Here is a 21,837-nt window from a genome sequence, read left to right as displayed (position 1 = left end):
CTTAATGAAAGTTATTTATCAATAGCCCAGACATCCTCTTCTTTGGGATGTTAATTCCAAATTCTTCCTTTTATCCATTTGATATTAAATACTGCATTGCTGTACCTACCCAAATCATAGCAGATACCAATATTATTTTAGATTTGGGCATATGTGTGTAATTCAAGAACTCAAAATTAGATTGATTATAATCATTGGTTCATGACACACTCTCATCCCTGGTCTTTGCATGGCCCTCTTCTATTCTTTCCTTTCTCTTTAGTAATATAATATTGGCAAAACCATCATCTGAAGTAGATGCTAGAAAAAGACAAAAACTTCCATATACCTTTGGGGCTTTTCACAATCCCATCCCCTGAATACTACTGAATAGCACTCTCTTGACCACTACCCTAATTATATGGTGGGTTTCCTTGGCTTTCTACCTGCATTTATATGTGGCTAGTTATCCAGTCATTTTATTTATATATGTATACATGCATGCATATATACATATATATAATATTTTTATATCATATATATTCTGAGAAAAAGTATATATTGGAGATTTCATGTTTTCTTACTTTATAAAAAGCTATCCTACTTACATAATCTTCTGGGACTTCCTTTTCCACTCAATATTAAAGTTGATCTGAATTTTTGCTTGTGCTATGGTTTTTCCTCTTTGAATACTATGTGTATCCTTGCATGAACATATCACTATCCATTCTTCTATAAATGCATATTTAGGCTATTTCTGGGTTTTGATTAATGTGAACATGCTATAAACATTCCTCTACATGTTTCCTGAACAAAATTTGCAAGAGTTTCTCTAGGGTATATATGTAGAACTAGAACTGATGGCTCATAGGATATGCAAATGTTCAATGTATAACAAAATGCCAAACTGATTTTCTATGCTAATTCATGCTCCCACCAGCAATATATGAGATCCCACTACACCACATCCTTTCCATTTGGTATTGTCAGCATTTCTGTTTGTTCTCACCTAAATAGATATAAAATGGTACTTCACCCTAGTCTCATTTTCTTTTCCCTGATTCCAATAAAGTTAAATATTTCTTTATAGTCTGATTAGCCACATGTGTTTCCTCATCTGTGTTGACATTTATTGATATGTTGTTCATTAAATATTTACGAAATAAATCTTATGTTGATTATGCATATTGAAGACATCTCAATTTATAACTTGGCTTTTCACCTTCTTAAAATGACTTGATGAATAATTTTCACATTTTATATTTTGAAATTTGAAGTCAAATTTATCACTTTTTCCATATGGTTAGTTCTTTTTGTATTTTAAGAAATTATTCCCTATCTCCAATAGTTGAACTATATATATATATATATACAGCTCCTCTTGGTAGAAGAATATGATTGTTACTTAACTATACATATATACTTAAATATATATACAGTTAACATTTTAAAAGCTTGTTTTTGATATTTAAGTCTTTTCTCCATAGGCAATTGATTTTTGTGCATCGTAGATAAGGAACTAACTTTATTTTTCCATATGAAGGACAATTTTGTTTTTGTTCAATAATTATTTGTTACTAATGTTTAGATATATATAATTGATTTTTGTTTAATGATTTTATATCTAACTCCTTGCTAAACTCCATTATTTTTATTATTTGTTTATCAGTTTTTCTGGAGTGGTTAAGAATAAACAATCATATAATCTACTAGAAATGTTGGTCTTTACTTCCTCTTTTTCAATCCTTAGGCCTTTAACTTCTGTTCATTGTTTTAGATATTAAGTAGGGGCTTCCTTACATTGCTAACTTGAACTGAGGATAGTGGCCATCCTTGTTTCAATTCTCAACTCTAATTTTACAGGGAATATTTCTTACATTCTTCAATTTAGTTTAATGGTGGTATGTGTCTGTGTGTATGTGTTTAAGATGAACCTTATCAGATTTAGGGGCATTCCTTTCTATGCTTTCGATGATTTGGTTGGATACAAAATTCTAAATTCTGTGCTAACATTAAAAAAAAAAAAGAAAGAAAAGACTATCAAATCAGTGTCACATGACTCTAAGATCTTCTCTGATATCAAGCTCTGCTAGTAACTTAAAGGATGGAAGCAATCAAGAGACACAAGTAAATCAGGAAGAGATCTATAACATCCCATACGGTTCTTCAAACCCTTCCTTCTTTCATTAGATACTCTATACAGCTTAACAGATGAGGTCTCTGACTAAGGTTTGTGAATTACCTCACACACTTTCAGGTTACAAAACATGGATTGTACCCTAGGTAGTTGTATAGATTACATGACCATTTTCTTGGGAACCATCTGTCATTAATCCATAGATTACAAATTTATTTATTATAAGTAACCCTAACCCAGAAACATATTGAAAATCCATATATAAGGATTCTTCTCCTAGGCAAATATTCTTATGTCTATTTATCAGAAGGTCAGTTATCAGCAAGTTTATAAACATATCAGATTAGGCCACCTGCCACTGTCCAAACAACATCCCACCCACCTCCATAATAGGAAGAGAACTGAATTACAGACCAGTACCTTCTTGATCCCCAGATCAAAATCTTTTCCCTTCCAAACTTTAAAATATTAAACCACCATCTTCTTCCATCCAGTGTTGCTGACAACTCTGAAATCATTTTGAGTCTTATTTCTATAAATATGGTCTGTTCTTTTCCCTTTGTATTATTTTATAAACTTTTTTTGTGTCTTATAGTGTTAATATTGTCTATTATGTTTCTTGATGTGGGTCTTTATCTTTTCAGTCTGGTGTTTCAGGCCCATTACCTTTAGCTTAGTTATTTTTCTCAAGTTTTTTTTCTTAATTTTTAGTTCTGTGAATTCTACCTCCATTACAGTCTCAAGATTATATTTTTAATTCTCATCTTTATGCTCCTATCATCCAAATGTTGGCACTTCAATTTCTATACTCTACTTCTGTTAATTTTTATTTATATAGTCTATGTATTTACCCTTCCTTGCTTTCCTTAAAGAATTTCACTTTACTTTCAGTTTCCTCACCTGCCCTTCAGCTGTATCTATTTCATTATTTATCCCATTTATTACGTTCTGCATTTCAAATATTATATTTATTATACCAAGTATCTGGATTTTTTATAATTGTTTCCTTTTCTTTAAATTCCAATATCTTATTCTTTTCTGTTGAAATATAATTGACCTATAGCATTATATTAGTTTCAGCTATACAATATATGCAAAATGATCACCAAATTAAGTCTAGCTAAAAATCTGTCAAAACTTGTAGTTACCAAAATTTTTTATTATTTTTAATTTTTTTTATCATATTCAGTTACCCGGCATATAGTACATCATTAGATTTTGACATAATGTTCAATGATTTATCAGTTGCGTATAACACCCAGTACTCATCACAACACATGCCCTCCTTAATACCTAATACCTCCTAATACCAGTTATGCCATTCCCCCACCTCCTTCCCCTTTGTAACCCTCAGTTTGTTTCCCAGATTCCAGAGTCTTTTATGGTTTGTCTTCATCTCTGATTTCTTCCCTTCAGTTTTCTCTACCTTCCCCTGTGGTCCTCTGCTCTATTATGTTCCACATCTGAGTGAAAAGATATGATAATCTTCTTTCTCTGCTTGTCTTACTTCACTTACTATAATCCCCTCCAGTTCCATCTACATCAATGCAAATGGTGGGTATTCATCCTTTCTGATGGCTGAGTAATATTCCATTGTACACATGGACGACATCTTCCTTATCCATTCATCTGTTGAAGGGCATCTCTGCTCCTTCCACAGTTTGGCTATTGTCGACATTGCTGCTATGAACATTGGGGTGTATACCCAGTAGTGCAGTTGCTGGGTTGTAGGGTAGCTCTATTTTTTAGCAACGTTCAAATATGCAATATGGTATTATTGATTATACTAGCCATGCTCTACATTACATCCCCATAACTTACTTTATAACTGGAAGTTGGTACCTTTGACTACTTCACCCATTTCACCCACACCCACTCACAACCCTGAAAACACCCATCTGTTCTCTATATCTGTGAGCGTGGTGGCATTCTGGGGGTTTTTTGTGTTTTGTTTTGTTTTTTTTCAAATTCAACATGTAAGGGAAATCGTACAATATTTGTCTTTCTTTGTTTGGTTTCATTTAGCATAACACTCTCTCAAGGGCCACCTATGTTGTCACACATGAAGGATTTCCTTCTTTTTATGGCTGAATAATATTCCTCTGCAGGAGAGACAGAGAGAGAGTGAGTTACATCCTCTTATCCATTCACCTATCAGTGGACACTTAGACTGTTTCCATTTCTTGGCCATTATAAATAATACTGCTATGAACATGAGGTACAAATATCTTTACAAGTTAATGTTTGTATTTCCTTCAGATAAATACTCAAGAGAGGAATTGCTAGATCATATGGTAGTTCTAATTTTAGTTTTTCAAGAAATCTCCATACTGTTTTCCATAGTGGCTGCACCAATTTACATTCCCACAAACAGTACACAAGGGTTCCCTTTTCTCCACACCCTCACCAACACCTTTTTTCTTATCTTTTTGATAATAACCATTCTAATCCAATCATGTAATGAGGTGAAATCTTAACAGTAGTCTTGATTTGCATTTCCCTGATGATTAGTGATGTTGAGTCCCTTTCATATATCTGTTGGCCATCTGTAGTTTATTCTTTGTGATAGATTTTTATGCTTATATAAAATCTTTATCCTGCTGCTCTAAGAGCCCTGATTTAAATGGTATATATACTTTATAGTTATTGTATTTTTTCTTTTTCAAGTGGTTATGCTCCTTAGATGTCTCATTATCTTGGCCTATGAGTTGTTATTCCTGCTGTGGGTATCTAAGCACTGCCCCAGATTAGTCAAGTCCCACTCCAAGGACGTGGGTACCAGCAGTCTAAAGTCTAGTTGTCAATACCCATGGTGACCAGTCAGGTATTGGGTCTCTCAAGACAAAGGTATTGGAGAATCCAGAGTAGATTTCAAACTGCTTTCTTTTGCTAATTTAATCTCTCACAGCTTTACTGTTCAATCTCCAGCCTCAGCTCCAGAGAGCTCTCTGCCAACAATAATTCGAACAACTACCTGTCTACCCCATAGATTTCACAGAACTCTTCATTACCTCATGGGTTTCCATCCACAGTTGACTTTGAGCGAGGAAGACAGAAGCCTACATTATTTTTTTATTTTGCCAGGAACAGGATTCAGAACTGCTATTGTTTATTTACTTGCCTATGTTTTTTATTATGACTAGATATTGAGCTTTTTAAAATTCAAAATTCTATTTCATTCAATTTTACATCCCCAGACCAATATAGGATGTCATATATAGTTGACATTTAGTAGATAACTCTAGATTGAAGGAATAAATAATATTTCTACTTAAAGTTAGAAATATTTCACTACAAACCCCTGCTCTGGTCACATTACCATTGTTCTCTTCTTTTATGGCAGCTCATCACTTATTAAGCATCTGTGTCTCCTTGGGGAAGTCATTTACATTCTTTAGCCCTCAGTCTCCTATCTAAAAGGGCTCAATGAAGCAATAGGCCTTAACAACACATAAGACAAGTGTTACTACAAAGTCCAAGAGAAAAGAGACATGTGCCTGAAACAGCCAAAAATTGTATGAATAGTGTTAAGTTGTTTAATAATTTCACTTACTTATTCTTTGAAAGCTACAACCATTTATTTCCATGGAAAAATCAAATTGTGAACTTCCTATAATTTTAAAATATAGTTAAATTCTAAGTATTGTGAATTATGGCCGTTTCTAGGGAGAGAGAATACTATAAAAGAGAAGAATCCAGAGAGATTCTGGTTTCTAATCCCAGCTCTGCCATAAACCACCTACCTGACCTTAAAAAACTCAGTAAATATATCTAAATATTTTCCTCATTTCTAAAACGAGAGAATTGAGAGACAGAGTGACATGGAAGACAAGCTAGAACAGAATCTCAGGTCTCTCACTTTCTTACTATATGGTTCTTAGCTCAATTTCTTAACCGTTTTGGCCTAAGTGTCCTTACCTTCAGTATTAAGATATTATCACTTCCTTCTTAGAGATGCTCTGGTATTTCAATGAGATAATATATGTAAAGTACCTTGCACAGCATCACTTATATATGAATGCTCCTAAAACGTTAGTGTCTTTCGCCTCCCACATTTTCTCAGGTGTCTTTCAGCTTTAGATAGTTATGAATCTAGATGGTTTATAAAAAAACAGTCTATTTCTCTAACCCAAGAGAGATGCCAACCTAAGTTTCCACACTATATTATTTCTACTGAGGGCTGAACATTTTTTTTAGATATGAACTTTTAGTCATAAATGATTTAGAAGTTAGGTAGGTGTACATCAATGCTTCTACATGTTAAATATTCAGCCCTTATTGGCAAGTAGTGAAAGTTTATGCAAGGAAAGGAAAAGCAAAGTGATGTGCATATATCATTTATATTTTAAGCATCAGCAACTGCTCCAGCGAAATATTCACCCAGCAATGATATACAAGGGAAGTGTTTATGCACCGGGGCAACAATATGGAAATCAACATCTGTGGTTTAAAAAAAAAAAAATGTATGTGTCACTGCTTATAGCTGTGAAATGAATGGGCAACCATAATGGGGTGGTGTAATGCATTTGTGTCAATGGACAGAGGAAGGAAATGATAATCATAGTTAGATTGCTATTGGTGCCTTTGTTTTTGGCAGCAAAAATAAATATCTATTAATTATAATAAAATGACATGTCTTTGGATATAGTACTAAAGAAACAGCTCCAGTTAAATTATTATATAGGCCAATGATCAGAGATAAATAAGTGTATGCCAGGAAATCTCTGCTAAACTGTTTATGTAACAGAGCCATCAAATAAGTAATATGGTTCAGTGGATTCGGTGAAATTAAACATGGCATCATGGTAGTTGTATTATGGCCTCACTGGAGGGCTTAAGGATAGTCAGGTAACCAAAGTACGAAAGTACCAAAGTACCACAGATTTGGACTAGGGAAAAAATTTAGGAATGCTTTGTAGTACACAGGTTGAACAATCATATTGGAGGATATTTCAAAATTGCAAGCATATTCAGTAAAATTAATTTAAGAGTCAATAGAAATCTAGGGATTTTTAAAGAGTTTGGCCACCATACTTTGTTTGTTTGTTTGTTTCTTCAAGGGGCATCCAGGTGGTTCAGTGGGTTAAAGCCTCTGTCTTCAGCTCAGGTCATGATCCCAGGGTCCTGGGATAGAACCCCACATCAGGCTCTCTGCTCAGCAGGGAGCCTGCTTCCCATCCTCTCCCTCTGCCTGTCTCTCTGCCTGCTTGGGACCTCTGTCTGTCAAATAAATAAATAAATTAAAGTTTCTTCAATAAATTTTGGAAATAAACTACACTTTATAAATGACTTAGTTCTGACTAATTCCATTAGGAATTATTATTTTTATTTATCTTATTTTACTTTATTTATTTATTTGTGAGAGACACAGCACAAGCAGGAGGGAGGAGCAGAGGCAAAAGGAGAAGCTGGTTCCCCGCTGAACAGGGAGCCAGATGCAGGGCTCCATCCCAGGACCCTGAAAGCATCCCCTGAGCTGAAGGCAGCCACTTAACTGACTTAGTCACCCAGGTTCCCCTTTATTTCTTTATTTCTGAATGTCTTACATTTTGAGTGGGACCATGTGTAACTTTTTCAGACATACCAGATATGATGGTCATGTGCCATGAAACTGAAAGCTAATTACAACTGCATGTTAATCAACTACTACTTTGACCTTGAGAAATACTTGTGATAACAGATGCAGCTTAAGAAATAGTGTTAGACTAGGAGTCAAGATGGCGAAGAAATAGTGTTAGACTATGGTACATCCAGACAATGGAATGTTATTCAGCACTAAAAAGAAATGAGCTGTCACACCATGAACAGGCAGAAAAGAACTATAAGTGAATATTACTAAATGAAAGAAGCCAATCTGTAAAGACTACATACTGTATGATTCCAACTGTATGACATTCTGGAAAAAGAAAAACTATAGAGACAGTAAAAAGATCAATAGTTGCCAGGGTTTGCACATTTTGAGGGGATGAATAGGCAGAGCACATAGCATTTTTAGGATAGTGAAACTACCCTGTAAGGATGAATAATGGATACATGAATACATATAATGATGGGTAGATGTCATTATACATTTGTCCAAACCCACAGAATGCACACCCAGATAAAACCTAATGTAAACTATGAACTTTGGATTATTATGATATATCTCTGTAGGTTCATTAATTGTAACAAATGTTACAATCTCATGAGGGATGTTGGCAGTGGGGAAGGCTATCCCTGGTGAGGGGAAAGGATATACTGGATAACTCTCTATGCCTTCCTCTCTGAGTATGTATGTATTTGTATACATATATTATATATTATATATGTTATATATATTACATTATATTATATATATGTGTGTATACATATATATACATCTACTGTCTTATAAATGAATACTTCTCTTATAAGGTTAAAATCTGCTTTATGAGTAATCTATGTTGACTTATGTAATGGAGTAGGCTCCTTGTGAGTTGACAGAGGTGAGATAGAAGTAGGACAGTTGGAAAGGAATGGACAGAGGTCAGAGGCCTGAAAGAACGCAATGTGGATGCCAAAAGCACATTGAAAGATGGACTGAAGTCATTTATCAAAAATACAGAGACACCATGGGAACTGTAGAACTCTCGCCCCTAACAACTCCATCCAAAACACTGCACTAAGAGATCTGACCAAATTCTAGCCTGGCTCCTGGCAGCATAAGGCCATGTAGCTAGGATGACTCCAGCCCCCTATTGACCACTATCCTCCATTAAAATGCCTGCCTGAGAAGCACAGCACTGCCAGGAGAATTTAATTTCTTCTAGCCAATACCTGATATAGGCTTCTGAATTCCCTTTCTTAGAGCATTTACTAAAAAGGACTTATAGTTATGAATATGTATCCTTTACAACTTAGAAATGTCTTTCTCACAGACCTGGAAATCATTACTGTGAAACGTAATCATCAGAAAGCATAGGGCCTCTGATCTCTCAGTCTTTGTGGAGGGATAGAATGCTAAAACCAACAACTGCCAGCTAGCAAATATAGCTGGCCTAATCATATTTATATAATCAACCCTTTGTAACTTTTCACTTCTCTGACTCTACTGAGCCCCCTGCTCTCCCCCTTCCCTCATTCACTGCATCCCTACAGTCAGTAGATTCTGATCAAAATCTATTTTCACCACTTTAATACCCAACTATATTTGTCTTTGACACATCTAAAATACAGAACACAAGCTGGAGTCCAGGGACAAATCCAAGATCAAATCTTGGGAAACTAAACTAGGAACCAAAGCAAAGAACCAGAATATTCTTCAGTAGTCCAGATGAATTTGCACATTTCCTTGTATTAGGACATTTCTTAAGCAATTGAGAACTTATATTATTTTCAGCAGAGCTATAGACTGAACTATGTCCCCCAAATTCATATTTTGAAGACACGACACCCCCAACTCCATGTGGAGATATCTGGAAATGGGGTCCTTGAGTGGTAATTAGGCTTAGCTGAGGTCCTAAGAGTGGGGCCTTCATGATGGAATTAGTGTCCATACAAGAGACATTATAGAGCTCCCTCGCCCCATCCCTGTCTCCAACGTGTTAAAACACAGTGAGAAGGTGGCTATCTATGAAACTGTAAACCTATCCTACAGAAGTGAATCAGCCTGTACCTCACTCTTGGACTGCCCAGCCTCCAGAATTACGAACATCAAATCCCCATCCTTAACTAACTCAAAAAGATATATGCACCCTCCTGTTCAGCACAGGATTATTTACAATAGCCAAGATATGGAAATAGTGCAAGTGTCCATCCATAGATGAATGGATAAACAAAATGTGTTGTGTGTGTGTGTATATATATATATATATATATATACACACACATAATGTTATTCAGCCATAAAAATAAATGAACTATTGCCATTTGCAACATGACGATGGATTTGAGGGCATTATGCTAAGTGAAATAAATAGAAGAAAGACAAATACCACATGATCTCACTTATATGTGGGAACTTAAAAACAAAAATAAAATAAGCTCCTAGATACAGAGACCATATTGGCAGTTGCCAGAAGTGGACAGAGGGGCAGTGAGTGGGATGGGTAAAAGGAATCAAACTTCCAGTTATAAAATAAATAAGTCATGGTGATATACACACAGCAGAGTAGTTAATAATACTGTATTGCATATTTGAAAGTCAAGAGAGTAGATCTTAAACATTCTAATCACAAGAAAAAAAATTTTAAATTATATATGGTGACAGATATTAACAGGCTTAGTGTGGTAATCATTTCACCATATATACAAGTATTGAATCATATTGTACACCTGAAACCAATGCTGTATGTCAATTATACCTCAATTAAAAAAATTTTTAAGTAACAAAATCCTGTTGTTTAAAACACCCAGTTTAGAATATTTTGTTATTGCAGCCTGAGCCGGCTAAAAGGGGCAGAATATTAGGCAACATAGAGAATAGACATCTGGACTTGTGAAAAGTATCCCAATACTGTAACAGTTCAATGTCTGGTTTAGCACAGGAATTTTATGTTCACAAATGCTAAAATGAAGTACTAAAGGGCTAATACAAGATGTTTGCATAGAGTCCCAAAGGTAGGACTAGACACAACCATTATGAAAAGGAATATGAAAGGGATGCCTAGGTGACTCAGTTGGTTAAGCATCCCAGGGTTCTGGGACCCAACACTGCATCAGGGCTCCCTGCTCTGCATATAACTAGCTTAGATGGGATATAAGGGATATATATAGGAAAAACTATGTATCCGTTCTCTTTATTTTTTTGCTGCGTATCAGTTTTATACAATCACTGATCAAACATTTATTGTCTGCCAAATATCAGTCACTTAGTTTAGTTTAATGCATAATTTGTATCTTATACATATTTATTCTGCTTGGCAAGCTATCATAGCCATACACCTATTTCAAAATATGTAGTCAATTAATGCACTGATTTTTAAATAAAATGATGATGAAATTAACCCTTAAAAAGTTACACATGCACTTATCTTGAGATCACATGCTTTAAATTCATTGCCCAATTGTGGAGGGGCAAACTCATACTGACTCCATTCTTTCGTACAAAACAAAGCATTATTTATCCAGTCCTCATTCAGGCATTTGAAGATACAAAGGTGAACAGATAATGAAGCTTACAGTTTAGCAATAGAAAAATATGGTTAATAAGTGAAACAAGATGGGATTGGGAGGGAGACAAACCATAAGTGACTCTTAATCTCACAAAACAAACTGAGGGTTGCTGGGGGGAGGGGAGTTGGGAGAAGGGGGGTGGGGTTATGGACATTGGGGAGGGTATGTGCTTTGGTGAGTGCTGTGAAGTGTGTAAACCTGGCGATTCACAGACCTGTAACCCTGGGGATAAAAATATATGTTTATAAAAAATTTAAAAATTTAAAAAAAAAAGAAAAAGAAAAATATAGTTAACTACAGTTACAAGTGGTAAGAGCAATAATCAAAGACACGATTAGCAAAGCTAATGAACTTTAAACTTCAGGATCATTCTCTTAGATGAGTTTCTTCCAATCCCTATGAGGACCCCTAAAATTGTCTTCAGTTTGTTAAGTTATGTGTTCCTAGGAATTTATTCATTTTTTCTAGGTTTTCCAATTTGTTAGCATATAATTTTTCATAATATTCTCTTATAATCCTTTGTATTTCTGTGGTGTTGGTATTTAAATTTTTTTTCCAATTTATTTATTTTCAGAAAAACAGTATTCATTATTTTTTCACCACACCCAGTACTCCATGCAAGCCGTGCCCTCTATAATACCCACCACCTGGTACCCCAACCTCCCACCCCTCCCCCGCCACTTCAAACCCCTCAGATTGTTTTTCAGAGAGCGAAATAAGTCAAGTGGAGAAAGACAACTATCATATGATCTCCCTGATATGAGGAAGTGGTGATGCAACATGGGGGCTTAAGTGGGTAGGAGAAGAATCCATGAAACAAGATGGGATAGGGAGGGAGACAAACCATAAGGTATTTAAATTTCTATATTGTTTATTTCTGCTCTACTCTTTATTATTACTATTATTATTTTCTTCCTTCTCTTGCTTTTGGGTTTTGTTTGTTGTCCTTCTTCTAGCTCCCCTAGGTATAAAGTTGGGTTGTTTATTTGAGATTTTTCTTGCTTCTTGAGGCCTAGCATATTCTTTTTTTTTTTAAGTGTGTAGGATTGGGATTTTACATGGTAAGATCATGAGTTGATTTTTGACTTACATTTCAAGAGTTATTAATGAGTATGTATTTTTATATGTTATATATAAAGTTTTATATATATACATATGTGTATGTATTATATTTATGTATATATATAATGTAACTTCTTTTATCAATTTAAATCACTAGTTTATAAATGATAGTGATTTTGTCCTTTATTATTTTATAATTTCCCAAAATGGCCTTGTTTTTTTTTTAATTTATTTTTTATTTATTTTCAGCATAACAGTATTCATTGTTTTTTGTACCACACCCAGTGCTCCATGCAATCTGTGCCCTCTCTAATACCCACCACCTGGTTCCCCCAACCCCCCACCCCCCCACCACTTCAAACCCCTCAGATTGTTTTTCAGAGTCCATAGTCGCTCATGGTTCACCTCCCCTTCCAATTTCCCCCAACTCCCTTCTCCTAATTCGCCTAGCATATTCTTGAATTATTCAAAACCTTATCTTTCTATCATCTACTATGGAACATAAAACATAAAATATTCTTACATTTGTTAATGTTTTCCCTGATACATTTTTTTCACCACTGAAATCATAAAGTTCCTGACCTCAGCATTGTTGATCTAAAAAGGTCAAATGTCCAATGATGAAAGCAAATTCACAGGTATTTGCAGTTTTATTCAGCACAAAAGCTGGACACAGAACTTGGGTATTGTCTGCCAGTCAGTGAGCACTGATTAAGAACTATCTAAGAAGAATAAGAATATGGAAATTAGAGTAGCTTATTTTTTAAATCTGAGAGAAATGGTACAATATGTACAGTTATGGGAGTAAAAATAAAAGAGGTAGTTGACCCAAAATTTCTACTCCTAGGAGTTAAGGAAACAACAACCTATGTGACAAAACAAAATTTATATACATGAAGGGTACTGGGGGCTGAGTCAATTAAGTGTTTGCCTTCAGTTCAGGTCATGATCCCAGGGTACTGGGATAGATTTCCACATCAGGCTCCTTGCTCAGCAGGGAGCCTGCTTCTCCCTCTGCTTGCCGCTCCCCCTCCTCATGCTCTCTCTCTGCCTCTCCCTCTCTGACAAATAAATAAATAAAAATCTTCTTTAAAGAAATCATGTGGAGAATGTTTATCAAAATGGAAAATTATCAAAAAAAAAAAAGGAAAATGATCTGTAATAGTACTACGTTAAAAAGAGACTACAGAACAATATGGGCATGAACCAATTTTGTAAAAAAAAAAAAATGGGCATAAGTTTACAGAGGAAAATATTAGAAAAACGTTCTATAAAAATCCCAGTGTTTACCTTGTGTAATGGTATTATTAATGATTTGCTTTTTCATTCTGTTTTTAATTTAGGCACATTTATATTTTCTAAGTATTCAACATTAAACATATATTGCTTTATTTTTTTTTTTTTAGATTTTATTTATTTATCAGAGAGAGAGAGAGGGAGAGAGAGTGAGCACAGGCAGATAGAATGGCAGGCAGAGGCAGAGGGAGAAGCAGGCTCCCTGCCGAGCAAGGAGCCCGATGTGGGACTTGATCCCAGGATGCTGGGATCATGACCTGAGCCGAAGGCAGCTGCTTAACCAACTGAGCCACCCAGGCATCCCATATATATTACTTTATTATTAGAAAAAAGTTATAAAAAGAAAATAGGAAAAAAGTGACATAATAGTTGAAAAGCTGGAAGTATTTAACTCTGCCTACATGATTTCTTGCCTGCATGATTTCACAGGAATCTTGACACAGTGTATTGTTGAAGAAATGTTTTTCTCCAACATCAGTCATTTATGTTTCTAATAATTTTAATTGCTTACATGTTATTTAGTTAGAAAATCTTAAATAATTTTATAAAATTGAATCAGAAAAAACTAAAATTATATTAAATAACTACTTTTTTGCAAAAGTTATCTACTACAGTCATCAAGTATCTGAAACACATTTCCTATAACATAGTACTTAAAGGGAAGTTGACAACATACATTTTTGTAGTTTTATAATTTAAAGGATTCCTATTTAACTCCATTGATATCACACCAGTAAGTATTTTAATTTCTAATGTTTACCAGTGCTTTAATTCTATTTTGATGTTCACCACATTTTTAAAAAAGATTTTATTTATTTATTTATTTGACAAAGAGAGAGAGACAGTGAGAGACAGAACACAAGCAGGGGAATGGGTGAGGCTGCAGGAGAGGCAGGCTTCCTGCTGAGCAGGTAGCCCAAGGTGGGGCTCAATACCAGGACCCTGGGATCATGACCTGAGCCAAAGAAAAATGCTTAACCACTGAAGCACCCAGGCACCCGTGATGTTCACCACAATTAACTCTTACAAAGGAAATTATATACACACACAAACATACGTGTAGATATTCATACCCAACACATTCACAGACATGTAGATAATTAAGTATAAGCAGCATTAGAGAATGCTATATATTCTTTAAAATGCTTAAACATTTAAATAAATTTTAATAATCTTATTTAATAACATATTAAATATAAATATATGTATTACACTTTATATAGCATATAATATGTGATATAATATATTAAATATAAGCATATATAATATATTGAATAATATTATTTAATAATAATAAATAATTTTTATTTAAAATTTCATATATTTAATTTTCATAGGGCAGTTTAAATTAATAGATCCTAAGTACACCTGAAGAGCAATATAAAAAATTCAGGATGCAAACATATCTCATACTTCTAAATTTGAAATGATGTCTAATTAACCATCCATATGATCTTTGCATTATAGGTTAAGTTTAAAATTATATTTGTTCACTGCTTGAAGTAGACAGAAAGAAATACAAAGAGAGAATATAAAAAAGAAAGAGAGAGAGAGAGGAAGGAAGGAAGGAAGAGGGGAGGGAGGGAGGGAAGGAAGGAAGGAAGGGAGGGAGGGAGGAAGGAACTGTGTTATCCCTTTACAATCAGGGAACCTGGAAATCTGATCCAGCTATTCTATAGCTACGGTCAGTGATGATCAAAAGAGGTGCAAATAATTTTCAGGAATATTATCAGCAACTTTAGTGAAAAAAGACCATTTAAGGAAGGTGCTTTACATTCTTTGGCCATTTTTTTTTTTTAATTAAAGCCTTAACTAAAAAATCTAGTGTATTATCTTTTTCTTCTTCTGCATGTGTGTGCTTTGGTTTTGATTTTTTTTTTCTTTTTCAGGTCTGGCATATTATTGCCATTAATAGTCCCAGTACATTAGAAGTAAAAAAAAAAAATAGTCCCAATATTATTATTTGCTATAATAATAATCCTGGGCAGATTAAGAGCTAGAAAGAGAAGTATATGCTTAATCCCCATCTCTACTCCACCCATCCTTCTACTCACTTGCCCTCTGACTACCACCAGTTTATTCTCTGTATTTGAGTCTGGGGTGTGTGTGTGTGTGTGTGTGTGTGTGTGTGTGTGTCTTTTTTCTTTGTTTGGTTTCATAAATTCCACATATGAGTTAAATCATGTGCTATTTGTCTTTCGCTGACTGACTTATTTCACTTAGTATTATACTCTCTAGTTCCATCTGTATCATTGCAAATGGTAAGATCTTACTCTTCTCTTGTGGCTAATACTGCATTGTATATATGTTACCATATCTTCTTTATCCATTCATCTATGGATGGACCCTTGGGTTATTTCCGTATCTTGGCTACTATAAATACTGCTGTGCTGAACAGGGGGGTGCATGTGTCTTTTTGAGTCAGTTAAAGAACAGAAACTTATTTTTCACAATTCTGGAGGCTGGGAAATCTAAGATTGAGTACTTCTTGGCTGGTTCAGTTCTCCAGAGCAGAGAACTTACTTCTTGGCAGATTGCCATCTTTTCATTATCTCCTACTGTGGTGGAGAGAGAGGAGGCAAAGGGAGCTCTCCAATGTCTCTTACAAGGACCCTAATCCCATCATGAATGCTTCACTCTCATGACCTGAACTAAGCTTAATTACCTCTCAAAGACCCCATCTCCCAATAACATCATACTGTAAAGGCTTCAAAATATGAATTTTGGAGGAGATGTAATTCAGCCCATAGCTGCCTAAAATAACAGAGGTTCTCAGTGGCTTAAGAAATGAAGTCCTCCTGGGCTCCTGGGGGGCTCAGTGAGTTAAGGCTCTGCCTTCGGCTCAGGTCATAACCTCAGGATCCTGGGATCGAGTCCTGCATAGGGCTCTCTTCTTGGTAGGGAGCCTGCTTCCCCCTCTCTCTCTCTCTGCCTGCCTCTCTGCCTACTTCTGATTTCTCTCTGTCAAATAAATAAATAAAATCTTTAAAAAAAAAAAAAAAGAAATGAAGTCCTCCTACAAGGAAATGTCCAAATTCATCTGGACTATTTTAGAATGTTCCAGTTCTTTGCTTTGATTCCTGGCTCAGCCTCTCAAGATTGATCTTGGATCCGTCCCTGCACTCTAGCATGTATTCTTATTGTCTTGTGGAATTGTAAATAATGCTGCAATAAACATAGGGACACATATATCAGTGTGACAGTATGTAAAGTCTTGAGACTGCACACCATTAAGAATGCTCTCTTGTGGCACTGTCTATGATATAACCAAAAAACTAAAAGCATCAGAACAATCATGTTCTTATTGACATAGAAAGAATGTCACCTTATATTATTAAATGGAAATATTGGTTAAAAGAAGAAAGAAAGAGACAAAGAAAGAAAGAAAGAAAGAAAGAAAGAAAGAAAGAGGAAGGAAAGGGAAAGAAAAGAAAAGGGCCATAAAAATCTATATTCAGATAAGCTACCTAACGTAAAAGAATTTATAATTACCGGAATGAGTATAGAAGCCTAACTCAAAATTCTTCAGGTGATTAAATAGACAAAAAAATGCTTGACAATAAATTATTCAGGCTGAAATTAAAAAATGGAAACAACATACATGTGAGCTAAATTTAGAAATGAAGGACAAACAGTAAAGAAAGGAATAAAATGATGTCAGCCTTTATTGATGTGAGATAAAGATTGATGCATGCTATATACAGCGAATGAGTAATTTTATTATGCTTAATGATACAAGAAGTGGATCCTGGGCCATCCAGACACATTCACATAGTTCTGGGAACCAAAAATCATCACGGCTATGAAAATAGCCATGAGGTAAAAATCACATCCCATTTATTGGCATGCAAATGTGCACATCAAGCCTAAGAGGGCTAATATTTCTTGGTCAAATGAAATCTGTTCAAAATAATGTGAAATGAGTTACACTTAGAAGTGCATGCTCCTAGATAGAAGTGTATGGAGAAAGAAAACATGATATAGCTATTTATAAAAAGCAAAATAGCAGACATTTGAGGATTAATGTTGGATTTTTATATTTGGAGGATTTCTGTAACTAGACAAACTAGATAAATGCAATACAAATGTGTCTGTGAGAAAGGTTATTTACAATTCATCAGACTTCCCATTGACAAAAATGTGATTCAAATTTTTAAGTAATGCAGTAAAACCTTTTTATAAGGCTAACGATGAGAGGGCTGAAAGAGCTTACAATTCTGTATATGCACTTCTGAGGCATTATCATGGAAATATTTAGGCAATAAGGACCTAAATCTTTTGTACAGCAATGAGGTAGTAGATGAACAATGCCATCTTATATTATACAGGGTCTCTTTCAAAGCTTTGTCTGAGTTTACCACCTTCACAAGAAAAGAACACTTCCAGAAGATTAAAACAATAGTACTGTAGAGGGGTTAAGTTTATAAACCATGTTCACATATATTATCATTCGAAGAGCTTTACAAATGAGGAAATTGAGGGTTGCAGAGATTAAGAAACTTACCAAAGTTCACAAGATAATATATTACTAAGTCAGGATCCAAATGAGGTTTCAAATTGCTAGAACCCAGCTCTGTGGAAAATTTTGACTATGCCCTTTTAATCTGAGGACCCAGGAACTGATACTGTGGTGGGGTCACAAACAGTGTTAGAGGTTTCACCTGCCTCTTTCACATTACCAAAGGAGCATCTTACCCCTTTTTAAAAAACATATATCAAAGGAACAAATTTAGAGTAATATGCAATTTGTGGCCTTTCATTACTTTCTTCTATGGCAAATGCATTTTCCTAACATCTTTTCCTGCTATAGAAATAATGGATACAGATTATTTGACTCACCTATTCAAAATGTGTCTCTCTACCATTCTTATCCCTTTAAAACTGGAATTGAAAAACCATCATCTTATGGGTATTTGCTATTATTTGTGTAAGTAATGTTTAAGTGACAGAAATAAGTAAATCAAGAAATGGCTGTCTCAAATGCATTTTTAGGAAAATATTCAAGCCAATATATCAGATCTAGTATTCCACTTAAGGAACAAAATTCAAAAAACTGAAATGTTATTTCTTAGAATATGTGACTTTACTGTCAGAATGTAAAGCCCTGAGCATCTTGATTCACCACAATGAATCTCAATACACCCTTACTGAACCGACTTTTAAAATAAGTGGACACCCAGCTGTACATTTTAATGTTTATAGGGCTGTCCCAGGTAATAGTTCTGAAAGAGTTCATCTAAGAGAAAATAATTAAAGATCAATAATTTTTCCTCCCCAAAGCTCTTTATTGTTTCAATTCGAAGTTGTATTCAATTCAAAAGTCTGATTTTTATGGAACCTATACAAAATGTGAGTTAATAAAGGGCCAGAAGCTCTTTAGGATCAGCAAGGATCCACAGGGGAAAGGGGAGGCTCAAGCTCTGCCCTCCTTCAAGTAAATTCAAGTAAATACATTTACCTTCAGGTAAAATGTACAACTTAAGCTTGATGTTATAGGCCTTATATAGAAATACTTCCTTTTCTTTGGCAATTTTTCCCTTAGGTGCATCTAATCCTGCCTCTTGTCATTATCAAAGCAATAACATCCCAAGGGCTCAGATAAAGATAAAGGCCTAAAACAAAGATACCAAAAAAGTAGTTCAGCCAGCCTTTTAATGTAGGCCTTAGACTCAGTATAAGCAGCTCCAAACTCCATACTACTAGCTGCCTCAGTAGGATACCAAACTAGAGCTTAGGGATGAAACCCCATTTAGAAACTCAGGGTCTATTTGTCTATTCTTGAATTTGTAAATATCTCCTTTCAAAGCAACTTCAAGGGTATGACAGCTGCCACAAGAGGTAACTGATCAACAAGACAGGTGTTTGGGATGCCAGTCATATTCTAACATTAGGTACATTTCTGTCTGAATGTGATTAGCACTCAGCTTTGCTGTACTATATTCACCAACGTCATAGATAATGACTATTGATGGCCACTGCTATTGATAGCTCCATTTTAGCCAAAAAGGCCAAAGCCAAAGCAAAATTGCAGCATTCTATCCACATGGAATCTACCAAGGACTCCAAGAATGTAGCTCCTTCTTACACTACATGGTGCTAGGCATCTTTCCCTCTTAAAATCAGTATTTGCCACAGGGATTTTTCACAAGGAAGGTACTTTCTTTAATAACTCATGGATATAGTTTCCCAACAGCCCAAACTACTGCCATTGAATTTGTTTTATTTTGTGCTTAAAATTTTCTCATGCCTTCCCACTCCCTAAATCCTTAGCGATCGATGCAAGGTTCTTAACAGTCTACTCCTGTCTATGCTCCAGTCTCAACCTTGCACCATGCTCTACTATGCCCTAGCCATGCTGAGATTCTTGCAGTTTCTGGGGTTGGGGGGAGGGTAGTTGTGCTCTCTCTCAGATGCCATGCCTTTCAAATGTTACTCTTTCTCCTCAAAACTACTCCCACTCTGCTTACTGCCTTCACTTCAAGACTTCTCACAAGTGCTCGCTTCGGCAGCACATATACTAAAATTGGAACAAAACAGAGAAAATTAGCCTGGCCCCTACGCAAGGATGACACGCAAGACTTCTCTCAAGTTACCTGTTCTGAGAAGCCCTCATTTCCTACTCAGCAAATCTGCACACTTCTTATTTTATGACATCGTATTATATTATGGCCTATCTGCCTGCCCCCAATGGGCTACGGACTTCACTGTCATTAACATAGCTTCCATTTGTTGAGCACATACAATCAGCCAAAACCCAAACAAATTAGGTGTTTGACATATACAGTTCCACCTTCCAAACAACTATCAAAAGAAATATTTCTATATTCATTGTAGTGAGAAGAGCATGTTCAAGACACATTGCTGTAAGTAGGGGAAGCAGAATCCCCACCCCAGCCCACTTGGCTCCACCACCGATGTTCCTTCCACGGCAGCACTCTGACTCAATGGAGTCTCATTCGTGTCTGTATCCCTAGTATGTGGCACAGAGTAGAAGCTCTAGGCACTCAAGAATAATTGTTGATAGAGTGAAGAAATGACTACTTAAGAGGTTCTTATGCACATAGTTCTTTTACTTTGAACCAATCAATGCTGATGAAGAAATATTTGCCACAGGGAGTCATTTTACCACAGTCCCAGCAAAATGTTAGAAAACAAAGCCATTTAGTGATGTACTATGAGTTCTAAAGAGCAAGAACTTTCAATTCTAGATAATATTTTTTCATGATTTCTTTTGGCAGCAGTTACATGATCCATATTTAATAAACCTGTTCTGTGCTTCCATAAAATTTTATATCCGTCTCGATGTTAGCACTTGAAATCATGCTACAAGGGTGCTTAAGATATGGGTCTTCCTTCTAAAGGGCAAAGATCTGGCCTCATGGTCTCACTCATTTCTCTATCCCCTAGAATAACCACCAGTGATCATGGAACAAAGCATTTAATCAATATATGCTAAATGAATGTTGTCAAATAATCTCACACAGTAACACCAAACTAAAGCAACCAGCCCAAACAAGCGCCTGACTATCTGAAGCCGTGTAAAACAAATTATTTTAAAAAGAGGAATTTTCCACATATCTTAGAGTTTAATCCTTTAGGATAAAATGTTTGTTTTTATTTTGCATGGAAGCCTTTCTAAAATATGCACATTCTTTTCCTCTGAAGGGAGTCACACTTAAAACAATTTAAACTATTTTGAACCTTTGTTATTTCTTTATTACATCAGTGACTTTACCATAAACAAAATGGTCTCAGACTATGGTGCTTTTGGTATTTTCCTATTTGTTTTTTGCATTTTATTTTCCTTTTCCTGCCTTATTTTACTATCAAGCTGTCAGATTTCATTCCTTAGTTTTATGAATGTGTTTGCCAACAGCAACTGTTCCCTATATTTAATAATTTTCATTTTTTGAATATTTACTGACAAGCAATGTGCTAAGTACTTTATTTGCATTATTTTACTTAATCCTGACAAATTTCTAAGAGAGTGTAGAATTGGTTCTGGCTCCTCAGAGTTCTTTTTCTGTTTTACTGACATGTTCCTCATGAGTAAAGTGGGGTAGTTTATTTTAGATATCTGGGCCATCACTAAACATGACTGAATTGTTATTATCTCTTTTTCAGAAAGCCTCATCCCAGTAATTTTCAGTTAGCACCATTGCAAGGAGAGTAGATACTTCACTGTTTATCACCCTATTTTCTTATTTAATGTTTTAAATAACACACAACTG

General features: G+C 35.2%; 1 protein-coding gene and 1 non-coding gene across 8 annotated transcripts in view; one reads left to right on the top strand and one right to left on the bottom strand.

The window, feature by feature from the left end:
• DLG2 (discs large MAGUK scaffold protein 2) overlaps nucleotides 1-21,837 on the bottom strand; it is a 2,052,576-nt gene that overhangs the window by 1,648,419 nt on the left and 382,320 nt on the right. The gene's annotated exons all lie outside the window — the stretch shown is intronic.
• LOC122914801 lies at nucleotides 20,100-20,207 on the top strand. Its single transcript, XR_006385876.1, has one exon. It is a non-coding gene; the product is annotated as a U6 spliceosomal RNA (small nuclear RNA).

The sequence above is a fragment of the Neovison vison genome, chromosome 7 (assembly GCF_020171115.1).
Source record: "Neovison vison isolate M4711 chromosome 7, ASM_NN_V1, whole genome shotgun sequence".
Taxonomy (NCBI): domain Eukaryota; kingdom Metazoa; phylum Chordata; class Mammalia; order Carnivora; family Mustelidae; genus Neogale; species Neogale vison.
The sequence above is the reverse complement of the archived record's forward strand: the minus strand, read 5'-3'. Positions and strand labels throughout refer to the sequence as shown.